At 51.1% G+C, this 17,489-nt stretch overlaps 1 protein-coding gene across 1 annotated transcript in view; it reads right to left on the bottom strand.

Moving 5' to 3' along the window:
* Nucleotides 1–17,489, bottom strand: part of cubn (cubilin (intrinsic factor-cobalamin receptor)) — a 604,171-nt gene that overhangs the window by 483,573 nt on the left and 103,109 nt on the right. The gene's annotated exons all lie outside the window — the stretch shown is intronic.

Here is a 17,489-nt window from a genome sequence, read left to right as displayed (position 1 = left end):
TATCATCACCATATATTAATAGTTCTATAGCGTTGATGTTTATTTGTATTTTGGGAATTAAATGTTTATTTGGATACATTTTCTCTAAAAATATGTAGTAAAATGCTTCTCCATCAGGCAACTTCTCATCTTGGGGGATTTTAACCTCCAGCTCAATTCATCACCTTCTCTTTTCCAGGTTCACCATCTTCCCTTCGCACCTGGATGTAAACTCCCCAACCCATGCTCATAGCCCCCACTTAACTTTGCCATCCTTTTCTTTTAATTCTTTCATGGGGTGTCATTATCGCTGGCCAGGTCAGCATTTATTGCCCATTCCTAATTGCCCTTGAGAAGTTGGTGGTGAGTTGCCTTCTTGAACTGCTGCAGTCCATGTGGTGTAGGTACACCGACAAGTGCTGCTACGGAGCGAGTTCCAGGATTTTGACCCAGTGACAGTGAAGGGACAGCGATATATTTCCAAATTAGGATGGTGTGTGACTTTGAAGGGAACTTACAGGTGTTTGATTTATTGTTTGATTTGATTTATTGTCGCATGTACCGAAGTACAGTGAAAAGTATTTTTCTGTGGCCGAGAGAATGTACACAGTACGCACATAGTAGACAAATAGAATAATCAACAGAGTACATTGACAAATGGTACATTGATCGACAACCAGTGATTGCTTACAGTGCGGAACAAGGGGCCAAACAAAGCAAATACATGTGCAAGTGCAGCACAGGGCGTCGTGAATAGTGTTCTTACAGGGAACAGATCAGTCCGAGGGGGAGTCGTTGAGGAGTCTTGTAGATGTGGGGAAGAAGCTGTTCCTATGTCTGGATGTGCAGGTCTTCAGACTTCTCTCCCTTCTGCCTGATGGAAGGGTCTGGAAGAAGGCAAAGCCTGGGTGTGAGGGGCCTCTGACAATGCTGCCTGCCTTCCTGAGGCAGCAGGAGGTGTAGACAGAATCAATGTGAGGGTGGCAAGCCTGTGCAATGCATTGGGCTGAGTTCACCACAATCTGCAGTTTCTTGCGATCTTGGGCTGAGCAGTTGCCATACCAAGCTGTGATGCAGCTGGATAGGATGCACCCAGATAGGTGGTGGTGTTCCTTTGACTCTGCTGCCCATGTCCTTTTCAGCGGTAGAGGCCATGGGTTTGGAAGGTGCTGTTGAAGGTGCCTTGCTGAGTTACTGCAGTGCATCTTTAAATGGTACACACTGTCTGTTTGTTTGTTTGTTATTTACATCAGAGAAGGAGGCTATTTGGCCCATCGGGTCTGCACCAGCTCCCAAAAGTTTAACCTGGCTAGTCCCATTCCCTCGCTGCTACTATGGTGGTGGAAGTTAAAGGTACTCGATGGGATTTTGGTCAAGGGGACTGCCTTGTCCTGGGTAGTGTTGAGCTTTTTGAATCTTGTAGAAGCTGCACTTACCCAAGGAAGTGGTAAATATTCCATTATACTTTTTACTTGTGCCTAGTAGATAGTGGACAAGCTTTGGGGAGTCAGGAGATGAGTTACTCACCACAGAACTCAGACTTTCGTCTGAGCTTTTCATAGAATCATACAGTACAGAATAGGCCCTTCGGCCCATCAAGCCTACACTGACTAAAACAATCTACTCTAATCTACAAATCCCACTTCCCAGCACTTGGCCCATAGCCTTGAATTTTAGCCACTATTTATATGGTTGGTCCAGTTCAGTTTCTGGTCAATGATAACCATAGTGGGGGATTCCAATGAGGTGGTTTGATTCCCTTTTGTTGGGGAGAGTAGTTACCTGGTAATTGTGTGACACAAATGCTATTTGCTATTTATCAGCCCAAGCCTAAGTACTCTCCAGGGCATGCTGCATTTGGACATGGACTGCTTCAGTATTTGAAGAGTGGTGAATGATACTGAACATTGTGCAATCATCAGTGAACATCCCCACTTCTGGCCTCATGGTGAAGGGAAGGTTATTGATGAAACAGCTGAAGGTGGTTGACCCTGACCATTCCCATAGTATCAATCACAGATAAGGCCATCTCTGATCACTTCCTAATATCGCCCTCCACCCACACACCCTGCTTCTTCCGCCAAGCTTTACTTCCTCCCTTATTCGTCCTGAAGAAAAACTCTCCCCCATTTAAATTCGAACCACGCTCAAGATTTGTACTGTCTAGCTGTTCACCACAACTTTTCTGCAGCTGTCCATCTACTAAACCACACTCTTATATCTACCTTTGATGCCCTAGTCTGCAATAAAACCATTACTCTCACCCTCGTCATCTCTGCCTCTTCATGTCCAGGGGACACAAACTTGAACAGATCTGGTGGCATCACTTAAAACACTATCAGCTCCTGTTCTCATTGGCTAAAACTACTCACCATTCTCACATCATTCTAGATTCAAAAGGGAACTCACCACAAACCACCCAGATTCCCTTCTTGGCTCCCATTTTAAATGGTTCTCCTGCTTCACGGGTTTTTCCTCCTTCAAATCTGCTGTCATCACAATTCTCCTCAAAAAAACACTCTTGATCACTGCATCTTTGCAAACTACTACCCCACTTCTAATATAAAAGCAAAACACTATGCATGCTGGAAATCTGAACTAAAAACACACAATGCTGGAAAGACTCAGCAGGTCTGGCAGCATCTGTGGAGAGAGAGAGTTAATGGGCGCGATTTAACGGAAAGGTTTCTAAATGTGGTGGCGAGCTTCCTGACGTTCGGCCTGTCGAAGCTGTCACCGCTATAAAACGATATGGGTCCACATTACGAGGCTCCATGGGCTTCTTGCCGCAACTGATGATCTCACCGGCAAATTCGCCAGGACTACGCTCGCCAGTCCCCAGCTAACAAGGGAGAGCAGCACTTAAACCGATCCTACACAGTCAACCCCACTCAGTCCGCAACCGTGCCATCAAGAAGACCAGCCACATGATTCAGGGATGCCAAACCTGACAGATCATTGTACGCGGTAGAGGCCAGACGGGATACTATGTCCCCCAAGGGTCAGCCACAAGGCAGCCAGTGCCACCTGGGAGGAAGTGGCAGCGGCCGTCAGCTCGGGGAGTGTGACCAGGAGCAGCACAGTCGCATTGTGGTTAGCACAATTGCTTCACAGCTCCAGGGTCCCAGGTTCGATTCCGGCTTGGGTCACTGTCTGTGCGGAGTCTGCACATCCTCCCCGTGTGTGCGTAGGTTTCCTCCGGGTGCTCCGGTTTCCTCCCACAGTCCAAAGATGTGCAGGTTAGGTGGATTGGCCATGATAAATTGCCCTTAGTGTCCAAAATTGCCCTTAATGTTGGGTGGGGTTACTGGGTTATGGGGATAGGGTGGAGGTGTTGACCTTGGGTAGGGTGCTCTTTCCAAGAGCTGGTGCAGACCCGATGGGCCGAATGGCCTCCTTCTGCACTGTAAATTCTATGATAAGGAGGACCAGCACACAGTGCCGCAAGAAGATCAACAACCTTCACCGGCTGCATGGGTGAGTTGGCACCAGACCCCAGAACCCCCCCCCCCCCCAAGCCCCGAGCCCACCCCGAGCCCCCCTGAACCCCCACAAGCCCCCATGAGCCTCCGCCACCCACCCCGCGAATCCCCCACGTCGAGCCCTCCCCCCATGCCTGTGATGAATGAAGCATGCAGCTAACGGTTCCCTCTGTGTCCCTGCAGAAGAAGATGGTCCACAACAGGAGAGAGAGGACCCAGTCAGGCATCGGGGTGCCGGATATTAGAGTCCTTACCCCATACGAGGAACGGGCACTGGAGGTCACGGGGGTTGGCCAAGGACAGATCAGTAACCAATGTATAGGTTGGCATATGGCACAGATGTGAAGGTCTACTGGCCCCCAACATGAGTTGTTAATACCATACAGAATGAGACCCATTCCTCCCACTGACCACATATCCATTCTCCCGCAGGATCTCCATCCGACGTCGCTGGCTATCCGGAGTGATGCCCGCAACTCCCGGATGCCTGGGTGTTCTGATGTTGGCTGTTCTGTCTTAGGTGTTGCCTCGCGCAGTGTTCAGGCGCTGTGTCCAGGTATCACGGTCTTATTGGGATGGCAGGCAATATTTCCCACATGCTACATAGCCCGCCCACCCGCGGGAATCCACTTGGGATGCGTGAAGCACTCACTTAACTATGATTGCCAATTCCCAATGAGCAATAGCCTTCAGCCGCGCGGCCAGAGGCCTACGTGGTCAGTGGGAGTTATGGGTTGTCTGTGGAATGGGCGGGAAGGGGCTGGTGTTGCCCCATGGAACAGGAACACATGATCCAAGGGTTGGCATGGAGGACCCGTGGGTGCTGTGACACCCATGTTCCCACCCCGCCCCGCCCAGCCCAGCCCAGCCCAATGGTGGCCACACCCACCCCCCTCCCTCCGATGGCGGCCCACCCTGACCGAGACTGGCCTCCCCAGGGGCTCCCCCAACCCCCTCTAAAGCGCCGGGGCAGCAGACCCAGTGCCCCCAAGCTCATTGTCCCAGAGCAAAGATGGCTACTCACCTCCTCGGGTCCCCGCAGCAGCCCTTCAACTAGCGTCATGTTTTTAAAAAGGAGTACTAATCGCCGCCCACGTGGCCACTTGCTGGGGAGGCCATTAGATCATGGGATAGATAGGGAGTCACTCCTATTAATTGTATGGAGATTGGGCTTAAGTGGTGATTATTGGTTTCTCGCCACCTTAAGGTGGGATCCTGATTTCACCAATGGGAGTGGGCCGGTTAGATTGCGCCCAGTGCAGTCCTCGATTTTGTCCTCTCCCGCGATTTAGCAGCCTTGTCGCACTCTCGCTTAAGTGTAAAGCAGCCATTAAATCGCGCGCAACGTTTCATGTCCATATGACTCTTCTTCCGAGCTGCAGAGGGACAGAAATGTGGTGGAGAAGATGGAGCAGAATACTCATATCCTCTGTTTTCTCTGCAAAGTTATTGAATATGTTGTCACCTCCATAATGCAGGGGCAGCACGGTAGCATTGTGGATAGCACAATTGCTTCACAGCTCCAGGGTCCCGGCTTCGATTCCGGCTTGGGTCACTGTCTGTGCGGAGTCTGCACATCCTCCTCATGTGTGCGTGGGTTTCCTCCGGGTGCTCCGGTTTCCTCCCACAGTCCAAAGATGTGCAGGTTAGGTGGATTGGCCATGATAAATTGCCCTTAGTGTCCAAAATTGACCTTAGTGTTGGGTGGGGTTGCTGGGTTAGGGGGATAGGGTGGAGATGTTGATCTTGGGTAGGGTGCTCTTTCCAAGAGCCGGTGCAGACTCGATGGGCCAGATGGCCTCCTTCTGCACTGTAAATTCTATAATTCAAATTTCATGTTTGAATCCCTCCAGCTCTCGCTCGAACCCAACGCGCGCAGCAGATGCTGGGAGAGGCCACTCGCGGCTTCCAGGCAGACTGCAAGTGTCATGTGAGAGTACCTTTAAGAAATGGGTGTTTATCAAATAGCTGTAGTGGATGTACCTTTAAGAAATGGGGTTTATCAAACAGCAGTGATGTCAGAGTGTGGGTGGAGCTGGGCTGTCTGTCTGCTTTACTTTCACTTTGGGCTGGCAGCTACAGGGTGTGTTTGGTTTCATTTTGTAGATTGGGAGCTGCATCCAGAGAAGCAAGATGTAATTCTAATCTCTCTCTGTATGAAAAGAATGCCTTCAGATCACTTGCTAATTTAACAGTGATAACTGCTCTCAGTAGAGAATTTAAACCTGCTGTCTTTCTGTAAAAAGGGTTTTTTGTCTTATGGATGTTGCAAGGAAAGATTAAGGGTTACTTATAGAGTATTGTATTCTTTGGGGGGAGTATTTGAGTTGATAGTTGCTAAGCTGTTTACTGTGTGTGTTTAAAAATGTTAACTGGATTCATAGAATAAACATTGTGTTTTGTTTAAAAAAAATACTTTTAGCTTTCTGTTGCACCACACCTGTAAAGTGGGCCCTTGTGCTCCCATAACCAACATCTATTTAACGTTATTGGTCAGGTGAACTCCATGTTACACTTTGGGGTTCTCTAAACCCTGGCCCGTAATACAATCCTCATTTCATCTATCAAAGTCCTGCTAGGCATCGGAATCGGAATCCCACACAAATGGGGCCTGACCAAACGGTGCTCACCTAAATAGATTTTAAGCACTTACCTGGCATCTACCAGCTTCCCGGGATCAACTAGCCTCCCCAGGGTGGCTTTAGTGGGGCATCATTCTGTACTGGTCCACATAAACGTAGACCAGGCAGAACAGCACCCAGGAGTGTCTCCTGGACCATCGGAAACCCCAGGGTGTTCAGGGTGGCTCCCTGGTCCTTCCCCTGGAACGTGTGCACCTTGGCACTGCCAAGGTACCTGCGTGGCACTTCCAATTGGCAGGAGCCCTGGCAGGGTGCCTGGGTGGCACTGCCAGCTGGCAGGAGTGGTGCCAGGGTGGCAGTGCAAGTGTGCCTGGGTGCCAAGGTCAGGGTCCAAGGGGGGCCATGCCCATGAATGGAGGGTGGGTGGGTGATTTGATTCTATGAACCAAACTGTTCACAACTGCAGTGTCATATTTGACCTTGGAATGAGCTTTCACCCATATATCCACGCTGTTACTAAGATCACTTTATTTCCATCTCTGTCACATCACCCAACTCTGCCCCTGTCTCAGCTCTTCTGCTGCTGAAACCTTCATCAATAACTTTGTGACCTCCCAACCTCACCTTCCTAATCCACTCCCGGCCAGCCTCCCATGTTTTACCTCTGTAAACTTAATCCTCTAAAATTCAGCTGCACGTGTCCCAGCTCACACCAAAACCGGTTCAACCACCATGTCTGCACTCGCTGACTTGCACTGATTTAAGCAAAGCTTCGATTTTAACATTTTCAACCTTATTTGGAAATTCCTCCATGTCCTCGCGCTTTACTTCAAAGAACAGTACAGCACAGGAACAGGCCCTTTGGCCCTCCAAACCTGTGGCGGTCATGTTGCCTGTCTAAACTAAAACCTTCTGCCCATCCAGTGTCCATATCCCTCTATTCCCATCCTATTCATGTATTTGTCAAGATGCCTCTTAAACACCACTATCTTACCTGCTTCCACCACCTTCTCCGGCAGCGAATTCCAGGCATTCGACTCCCCATTCTCTGCTTAAAAATCTTCCCTTCCACATCTCTTCTAAACTTTCCCCCTCGCACCTTAAACCTATGGACCCTAGAAATTGACTTTTCCACCCTGGGAAAAGGTTTTCGACTATCCACTCTGTCCATGCCACTCATAATTTTGTAAACCTCTATCAGGTCGCCCATCAACTTCCTTTGTTCCAGTGAAAAGAATCCGAGTTTATCCAAACTCTCCTCATATCTGATACCCCCCAGACCAGGCAACACCCTGGTAAATCTCTTCTGTAGCCTCTCGAAAGTATCCATATCCTCTGTCTTCTATGACCGAGCCAGTTCTGAATCCAACTTGCCAGCTCACCTCTGATCCTGTGTGATTTCACCTTTTGTACCAGTCTGCCATTAGGGACTTTGTCAAAAGCTTTACTGAAGTCCATGTATACAACATCCACTGTCATCAATCATCTTCGCCACTACCTCAAAAAACTCCACATCAAGTTAGTGAGACACGACCTCCCGTTCACAAAACCATGCCGCCTATCACCAATAAGTCAACTTGTTTCCTAATGTGAGTGAATGTTATCCCTAAGAAACTTTTCCAATAATTTAGGGCAGCACGGTAGCACAAGTGGATAGCACTGTGCCTTCACAGCGCCAGGGTCCCAGGTTCGATTCCCTGCTGGGTCACTGTCTGTGCAGAGTCTGCACGTTCTCCCCGTGTCTGCGTGGGTTTCCTCCGGGTGCTCCGGTTTCCTCCCACAGTCCAAAGACGTGCAGGTTAGGTGGATTGGCCATGATAAATTGCCGTTAGTGACCAAAAAGGTTAGGAGGGGTTATTGGGTCGGTGCAGACTCAATGGGCTGAATGGCCCCTTTCTGCACTGTATGTTCTATATATTCTAATTTCCCTGCCACTGACGTAAAGCCTATAATTTCCTGGATTATCCCAGATACCTTCTTAAACAAGGAATAACATTGGCTATTCTCCAATCTACTGGGGCCTCACCTGTAGCCAAGGCCCCTTGTCTCCCTCAGTATTCTGGGGTAGATTCCATCAGGCCTTGGGGACTTATCTACTTTAATGCTTTTGAAGATGCCCAACACCTCCTTTTTTATATTGACATGACCCCTGTAGCCCTACGCCATGTTGTGTCGGGGCCGGCAGGGAGAAGGGAGCCACTGCACATGAGCGGCAATCACGCCGGTCCCACTGCGCATGCACGCTTTGGCGCTGGTCCCACTGCGCATGTGCAGGCCCGCGGCACCCATCTGACGCTGGGGATCGGCAACTGGAGCGACGTGGGTGATGCACGATCAATTGCACAAAGACGAAAGTTGAATACAACTGAGGCTTTATTACACTAAGATGTGTGGCCTCCTACAGCAGCTGGCGAATGGCTGCTGTATGGGGAGCACACATATTTATACTCTGCCTACTGGGCGGAGCCAGAAGGTAGGGACTACCCCCGTATCTATAGTACAGGTCCTTACCACACATCTCCTAATATATACAACAGTGGTGATTACCACATTCACCCCCTGTTAAAATTGAGTCCGGCTTTGGTGGTGGAGAACTATATACAGAACAAGTTTTAATATACAGAGGCAAAAAAAAATTTTGGAGTCCCGTACATGGTGCTTTAACAGTCCCGAACCAATTACAGGTTTAGCCGGTCCGGGGCCTTGATCTGACGTTGGGAGCGACGCAGTGCTGGCGGCGATTCCGGTGCCAGTCTGGTCCTCGGTGACTCCGGGAGTGTGCCAAAATCCTCCTCATCCTTGGGCGTGGGCAGGGGTAGGACTGATGGTCCCGGGGGGGTTGCTGCTGGGTGCACCGGGGGAAGGAAGGGTGGCGCCAGGCCAGAGGGGTGTATGTGAGGGGAAACTGCTGGTGCCAGGTCCCTGAGGGAGACTGTATCCTGGCGGCCATCAGGGTACGGTATGTAGGCATGCTGGGGTTAGCATGGCATAACTGCACCCTTTCAACCAACGGGTCCGCCTTGTGGAGTCATACGTGCTTACGGAGGAGTACGGGTCCTGGAGCTGCGAGCCAAGTCGGGAGCGACACCCCGGATATGGACTTCCTGGGGAAGGCAAAGAGACGTTCATGGGGTGTGTCGTTAGTGGCGGTGCATAGTAGTGACCGAATGGAGTGCAGTGCATCGGGGAGGACCTCCTGCCAGCGGGAGGCCGGGAGATTTCTGGACCATAGGGCCAGCTGGACGGCCCTCCAGACCATCCCGTTCTCCCTCTCCACCTGCCCGTTTCCCCGGGGGTTATAGCTGGACGTCCTGCTGGAGGCAATACCCCTGCTGAGCAGGAACTGACGTAGCTCATCACTCATGAATGAGGATCCCCTGTCGCTGTGGATGTAGGCGGGGAAGCCGAACAGAGCGAAGGTGGTGTTGAGGGCTTTGATGACAGTGGCAGACGTCATGTCGGGGCATGGGATGGTGAAGGGGAATCTGGAGTACTCATTGACCACACTGAGGAAATACGTGCTACAGTCGGTGGAGGGGAGGGGCCCTTTGAAATCCACACTGAGGTGTTCAAAGGGGCGGGTGGCCTTCACCAGGCGCGCACGGTCCGGCTGGTAGAAGTGTGGCTTGCACTCCGCACAGACCTGGCAGTCTGATTGCCCGTACTTCCTCGACGGAGTAGGGCAGATTGCGGGCCTTTATGAAGTGGTACAACCGCGTGACTCCAGGGTGACAAAGGTTGTCGTGCAGGGTCCGGAGACGGTCCACCTGTGCACTGGCACATGTACCTCGGGATAGGGCATTGGGGGGCTCGTTGAGCTTACCGGGGTGATACAAAATCTCGTAGTTGTAGGTGGAGAGCTCGATCCTCCACCGCAAGATTTTATCGTTTTTGATCTTGCCCCGCTGTGTTTGTTAAACATGAAAGCTACCGACCATAGGCCAATGAGGAGAGTGAATCTCCTGAAGGCCAGATAATGCCTCCAATGCCGCACAGCTTCAACGATAGCCTGGGCCTCTTCTTCGATGGAGGAGTGTCGAATTTCGGAGGCATGAAGGGTTCATGAAAAGAATGCCACGGGCCTGCCTGCCTGGTTGAGGGTGGCGGCTAGAGCGACGTCTGATGCATCGCTCTCCACTTGAAAGGGTAACATCTCGTCGACTGCTTGCATCGCGGCCTTGGCAATGTCGGCCCTAATACGGTTGAAGGCCTGTTGAGCCTCGGCTATCAGGGGGAAAAGAGTGGACTGGATGAGTGGGCGGGCCTTGTCCGCATAGTTTGGGACCCACTGGGCGTAGTAAGAAAAGAACCCCAGGCAGCGTTTGAGGGCCTTGGGCAGTGGGGAAGGGGGCGCATGCAGTCGCGGTCGGGCCCCAGAACTCCATTCTGGACCACATAGCCGAGGATGGCTAAGCGGTTTGTGCTGAATACACACTTCTCCTTGATATAGGTGCGGTTTAAGAGAGTGGCGGTGTGGAGAAATTTGGCAAGGTTGGTATCATGGTCCTGCTGATCGTGGCCGCAGTTGGTGACATTGTCTAGGTACGGGAAAGTGGCCCGCAGCCCGTACCGGTCGACCATTTGGTCCATCTCCCTTTAGAAGACCGAGATCCTGTTGGTGACGCCGAAAGGAACCCTAAGAAAATGGTAGATGCAGGCATTTGCCTCGAAGGCAGTGTATGGCGGTCCGCCTTACGGATGGGGAGCTGGTGGTAGGCGGATTTTAGGTCTACAGTTGAGAAGACCCGGTACTGTGCAATCTGATTGACCATATCAGATATGCGTGTGAGGGGGTACCCGTCGAGCTGCGTGTACCAATTGATGGTCTGGCTGTAGTCCACGACCATTCGGTGTTTCTCCCCCGTTTTCATCACTACCACTTGGGCTCTCCAGGGGCTGTTGCTGGCCTTGATGATGCCTTCCCGAAGCAGCCGCTGGACCTCGGACCAGATGAAGGTCCTGTCCTGGGTGCTGTACCGTCTGCTCCTGGTGGCAACAGGTTTGCAATCCGGGGTTAGGTTTGCGAATAGGGAAGGTGGGTCGACCTTTAGGGTCGCAAGGCCATACACAGTAAAGGGTGGTAGGGGCCCGCCGAATTTCAATGTTAGGCTCTGGAGGTTACACTGGAAGTCCAGGCCGAGTAGCAGGGCAGCGCAGAGGTTGGGGAGGACGTAGAGGCGGAAGCCGCTGAATTCTACGCCCTGGATCCTGAGCGTGGCTATACAGTACCCCCGGATCGCCAAGGAGTGGGACCCGAAGGCCAGGGAGATTCTCTGATTGGTGGGGTGTACCGCAAGGGAGCAGCGCCTTACCGTATCAGGATGGATGAAGCTTTCAGTGCTCCGGGAGTCCAGGAGGTCTTCACGCTTGTCGAGGCGGTGGCTAGATTGTGCGGGCAAGACTGGTCAATCGTGACCGAGGCGAGTCGTGGCTGGTCATCGCTGGTGTCGGACGATGGGGTGTCCGGGGGTGCACGGGTCCTGGTACGATGGTGGCGCCCATGTTCCGTGGGGAAGACATGATGGCAGCGCCTGGAGATCCTGCGGTGGACAAGATGGCGGCGCCCACGGGCCGCACGTGGTCCGAGGAGGGGATGATGGCAGCGCCCACTGGCCGCGCGTGGTCCGAGGAGCGGAAGATGGCGGCGCCCACTCTCCGTACGCGGGGGGGTCGGGGCAATCACAGTGACTGAAGGGGCTGGCACACCGCGGCGAAGTGCCCCTTCTTGCCACAGGCCTTGCAAAGGGCGCTGTGGGCCGGGCAGCGTTGGCGGGGGTGTTTTTGCTGTCCACAAAAGTAACATCTGGGGCCCCCAGGGTTGGCTGGCTGGTGTGTGGCAGAGGCGTAGGATTGGCTGAGTGGGGTCCCCGGTGGGGCGGCCGTCTGCGGAGTCCACGATGCGTTGGAGGAGTGGGCCGCGCGGCCGGGGCTGTAGGCCTGGATATTGCTCGAGGCGATTGTCATTAATAGCTCCAGCTTTTTGGTTTCCGCGAGGTCGAGCGTTGTCCCCTCTAAAAGTCGCTGGCGGATGTGGTCTGACCCTATCCCTGTGACGAAAACAGCCCGCATGAGGAGGTTCGAATGTTCCGTGGCTGTGACGGCCTGACAGTCACAGTCTCTGACCAGGGGAATTAAAACACTCCAGAAATCTTCTACGGACTCAGCAGGGAGCTGACTACGAGTAGAGAGTATGTGTCTGACGAAGAGCGTGTTCGTCTGCTGGGCGTAGTTCTCTTTCAGTAGCGCCATGACTTCATCATAGGTCGGCGCGTCTTGGATAAGCGGAAAAACGTTGGAGCTCAGCCGCGAGTAGAGTATCTGGATCTTCTGAGCTTCCAGAATTGGGTCCGGTGCAGACCTGATGTAAGCTTCGAAACAAGCTAGCCAATGTTCAAAGTCCTTTTTGGCGTTGCTTGATTGCGGATCCAGCTGCAGGCGATCCGGCTTGATGCGGAGGTCCATCTTCTGAAAACTTTAGTGGAATAAATTGATGCACGATCAATTGCACAAAGACGAGAGTTGAATACAACTGAGGCTTTATTACACTAAGATGTGTGGCCTCCTCCAGCAGCTGGCAAAATGGCTGCTGTATGGGGAGCACACATATTTATACTCTGCCTACTGGGCGGAGCCAGCAGACAGGGACTACCCCCGTACCTGTAGTACAGGGCCTTACCACACATCTCCTAATATATACAACAGTGGGTAGCTCCAGTGCTGTGCTGGCCCCCTGTAGGGGTCAGAATTGCTGCTCCTAAGGCCATGTTGACGCCGTAAAGAAACGCGATGGCGTTTACGACGGAGTCAACACTTAGCCTCAGGATCAGAGAAACACGACCAGGGTTTTTCAAACACAGGGTCATGACCCCGTGGGTGGGTCGCGGGCAGGTGTCAGGAGGGTCGTGGAGTGATCGATTGTGGCGTTCCTGATTGCAGGAAGAAGACCCCAATGACCGTGAGCGTGGACATTGGCACGCATTGCTAACGGTGGTGGCCCCAGCTTGGAGCTCCGCTCTGGTATTCATCCTCTGCGCGTTGCTCGACTTGTCACCGCCACCAATCGGCAGTATGTGACCTGAGGCTCCGGGCTCAAGCTGTTCAGCTGCCGGCACAACGTCTGCTTACACTCCAACGATGTGAAATATAGATCATGTGGTCAGCAGTCTGTGACTGAGGTGGATGCAGCCACTGGACAGTGAGAGGGAAACCAGGCCAGGCCTGTCGATGAAGGAATACTGATCAAATGAAGCCAGTCAATATGGTTGACACATGTCAACACTGGAAGAAACCTACAGTCATCACTTTGTGTCACCACTCTCTGGAAAGCAGGAAGTAAGTGCTTTTGGTGAGAATGGAGCAGAAGATGACTTGGATGTTTGGATAGTGAAATGCAGTGGAACCAGTAAGAAATAGTGTGACATTGTATGTCTTTGACAAGTTATTTCATCTCATCTAAAGTCATAGTTTGTAAAGTAAAAACAGGATTGTACTTTTTTCTATACTTGTTTAAATTTCAAAAGAAATGGGAATATATTTAAAACTAAGGTCGTGTGTAAATGTAAGGATGCATAGGTTCAACTGAAATTGTTTTAATTTTCAGTAGTAAAAAGTCATAAACTTGAAAAAATCAGGGGCGGGATTCTCAAATAATGGGGCTATGTCCCCACTCCCAGCGACAAAACGTGGGAGTTTCACTCTTGACATTCCTGAAGATAGTCCAGAGCAATTGTCCTACCTGAAGGGGGCTAGCAGGGCCCCGGAGTACTCCACGCAGTTTTGCCTGCCGATACAGGGCCCTGCACCTCCGGTCGGGAGTCCGCGCATGGCAGGCTCACAGCGCTGAGCAGCCCCAACAATATAGGCCCCCCCAAGATCGCGTGCGCCCGGGGATCGGTGACCCCCGATCGCTAGACTGGCCGTCCCTGAGACCCCCCCCACAGTGAAGGATCCCCTCGTCCCCCACCAGGGCGGGTGAACCTGACTCCCAGCCGCCGCCGACCTTTGCCGACAGGCAAAACGTGGTTAGAACCACGGCGTCGGAAACTCGGCCAGTTTGCTATGGTGAATCACGCAGGGGCTCTGTCAATGGCCCCCTACCCGCGACACAGACTGTGCGCGCGCGATTCCTGGCGATTCTCCAGGGTCCGTCAATTCCCATTCTTCGCCCCCACGCCGATCGCGATTTTGGCACGGAGGCTTGGACGTTCTCCGCCCCCGCGCCGATCGCGATTTTGACACGGAGGTTTGGGCAATCACGCCCCAGGTTTTGGAAATAAAGTTTCAAAGTAAAAAAAATAGAATGCCGGCCGCGACCGGCTTTTAAATGTGAACCATGGAGTCTTCTGCCAGAGGAGGAGGCAGAGAGACGGTCACGTGCCCGGCATGTACACTGACTGACACCACGTGCTCTGTACATCCGTGCTTTGGGTGAAAAATCATAAAGGAGAGATTCCTCCAGTTTGTAGCTGCCAGCAAGCAAGCAACAGGACTGTGTGAAGATCTGAAAATTGATTATTTTGTAATAAGGAAGAGAGAACCAGAGACACAAACTGGCCAGGATCTCACAATTGAATCTGCTGGAGAGAGCTTCACAGGAGAGTCCACGGCAGGACAAAGCAGTGCTGGTGTGAGCTGTATCCAGAGTTCCAGGGCCTCTGGTGAACAAACAATTAAGAAGAAACTGAAATCGGGAACAATGCTGTGAAGATGATTTCTTGAGGTATGGCTTTAATTGTGCCAATCAAATGAGGAGGCAAAACCCAGGGGCTGGATTCTCCGCAACCTCGGGCAGAAATTGCGGCCGGCGTGTGGCGGAGAATCCATGTTCCCACAAGAAATCAGGACCGGCGCCGGTTCACCGAATCTGTGGCCCCCGAAAAGTGGTGGACTCAGGGAGTGCACCGCGCCGCCTGGGACCAACCTGGGACATTGCCAGAGGCCCGCTCAGTCATTCTCCATCCCCAACCAGCCGAAGTCCCGACGGCATGGAACTAATGTGCTCCAGCCGGTCGGGATACCCGCGTGGCGGCTGCGGACTCAGTCCGCGGCCGCCCTGGTCGGGGGCGGGACGATCGGAGGCAATGGGGGGCCTTATAAGCGTCCGGGAAGTGTTTGTGCGGGGGTTCGAAGTCGGGCGTGCGACCGATCGGGGGGGGGGGGGGGGAGTCTCTTTTTTGTGTCTAGCTCCGCGGTCCGAGTCCGCCATGGAGCACAGCACGGCCGCTGGAGGCTGCCGCCATGCACATACGTGGCCTCTGACCTGAGAGGTGCAAGGTCCTTATCTGCAGCAAAAGCTGCGAGGTCTACTCCGGGTCCCTGCTAGCCCCCTGCAGGGCTCGGAATTTGTGTCCCTTTGATCCAAGTTTTTCTGGCGTTTTTGACGCCGGCGTGGGGTCATCGTCCCAATATTAGAGAATCCAGCCCCATGTGTGTTATATGCAGGGAAGTACCGGCAAATGAAAGTTCAAATCCCTCAAATCTTCAAAGGCATTTTCGTGGCGTGTTCGAGGACAACACTTGGTTTTTTTCAAAGGATGCAGCACGAACTTAAATGATCAGCTGTAGTCCTTAGCAGAAATGTAACATTGAATGACGAAGCAAGTGAAATCGTGGAGGACCAAGCAGGCTCACCTGTGGTATTAAAGCTAAGTGATAATGGTGTGTCGCGAAGGCCGGCCGGCATTTGTCGCTAAGGTCGGCCAGCGTGGGTCCCGAAGGTCCACCGTTTGGTAAATTTCATAGAATTTACAGTGCAGAAGGAGGCCATTTGGCCCATCAAGTCTGCACCGGCTCTTGGAAAGAGCACCCTACCCAAGGTCAACACCTCCACCCTATCCCCATAACCCAGTAACCCCACCCAACACTAAGGGCAATTTTGAACACTAAAGGCAATTTATCATGGCCAATCCACCTAACCTGCACATCTTTGGACTGTGGGAGGAAACCGGAGCACTCGGAGGAAACCCACGCACACACGGGGAGGATGTGCAGACTCCGCACAGACAGTGACCCAAGCCGGAATCGAACCTGGGACCCTGGAGCTGTGAAGCAATTGTGCTATCCACAAGGCTACCGTGCTGCCCACAGTGGGTCCGAGAAAAAAAGTTTGAGACACACTGGTTTAAGACACTGCTTAGAATTGCCTTTCTGACCAAGTTTCGGTCATCTACATGGTTCAGACTAATATTTTGTTTTATTTAATCTCTGTGAAGCACCTTGGATGTTCAATTACATTAAAAGTGTTGTATAAATACAGACTGTTGTTATATTCGTAGTCTAATATATTTGTGTGTGTGTTATATTCAAAAGATTATGGTATCTACCCTAGAAAACCAGTTAAGGAGTTTTCTCAAAAGACTATCTGTGCAAATGAATGTTTTCTTTTACAACTAAGCTGTTACGTAAGAACTTTAGAAATGTGAACTATTTCTCCCTTTGGTTTCAGTGCAGGAAGCTATTTTTAAATGTTACTCGCAGAAAAGAATTTTAATGGGGAATAGATTTTTGGTAAAATGGTCTTTGTCTGAAATATAAATGCCCAAGTTTGCACATGATTTTGCTGTTTGTTGTTTTGGTTTGCACAAATAGTTTCATGTATATTAGACACTGCTAAACCTGTCCTGATGTCTTTTTATTTGAGGGGATTGACCAATAAGAGTGCTTCAGATGATCAAAGTCCTTTCTTCCCAAAGATCTGTATTTCAATTCCACTCAGGCTGATATACAAAAATCCCTTCATTTTGTTGGTCTTAATTGCTCACAGGATTTTGCATTCAAATGTGAATAGGAGAAAACGTGTACCGGGAAGCAGTAAAGAACGTTCATTTTTTAAATAGGACACATTGACCAATTCTGCTTTCCAAAAATAAACTTTGTTCAGAAAAACATCCCATTCTCAGTTTCTTGGAATGCTAGGTCAGTGAGTTTACCCACGTACTTTTATAGGTTTAACCTCATGATAAAAAGAAAACAAGCATAATGTTAATTAGTCACATGCCACCATTCTTCTCTAATTCTCTATGTTACGACTTTTTGGATGTTCTTTTACTTAATGTAACTTTTTCTTTTCTGTGCTAATTTTTCTTCTATTGTTACATATGGTCTAAAACATACAGCACAGAAACAAGCCATTTGACCCAACTGATCTATGGAGGTTATAGAGTCATTGAGTTTTACAGCTCAAAAATGAGGCCCTTCAGCCCATCGTGTGGCCATCAAGCACTTATCTATTCTATTCCTACTTTCCAGCACTTGGTCCATAGCCCTGTATTCTATGGAGTTTCAATGCTCATCGAAATGCTTCATAAATGTCATGAGGGCACCTGCCTCTACCACCCTTTCAGGCAGTGAGTTCCACATTCTTACCATACTCTGAGTGAAAAGGTTCCCCCCCAAATCCACTTAAATCTCCTGCCCCTTTCCTTAAATCAATGCCCTCTGGTTATTG

The sequence above is a fragment of the Scyliorhinus torazame genome, chromosome 6 (genome assembly GCF_047496885.1).
Source record: "Scyliorhinus torazame isolate Kashiwa2021f chromosome 6, sScyTor2.1, whole genome shotgun sequence".
Lineage (NCBI taxonomy): Eukaryota > Metazoa > Chordata > Chondrichthyes > Carcharhiniformes > Scyliorhinidae > Scyliorhinus > Scyliorhinus torazame.
The sequence above is the reverse complement of the archived record's forward strand: the minus strand, read 5'-3'. Positions and strand labels throughout refer to the sequence as shown.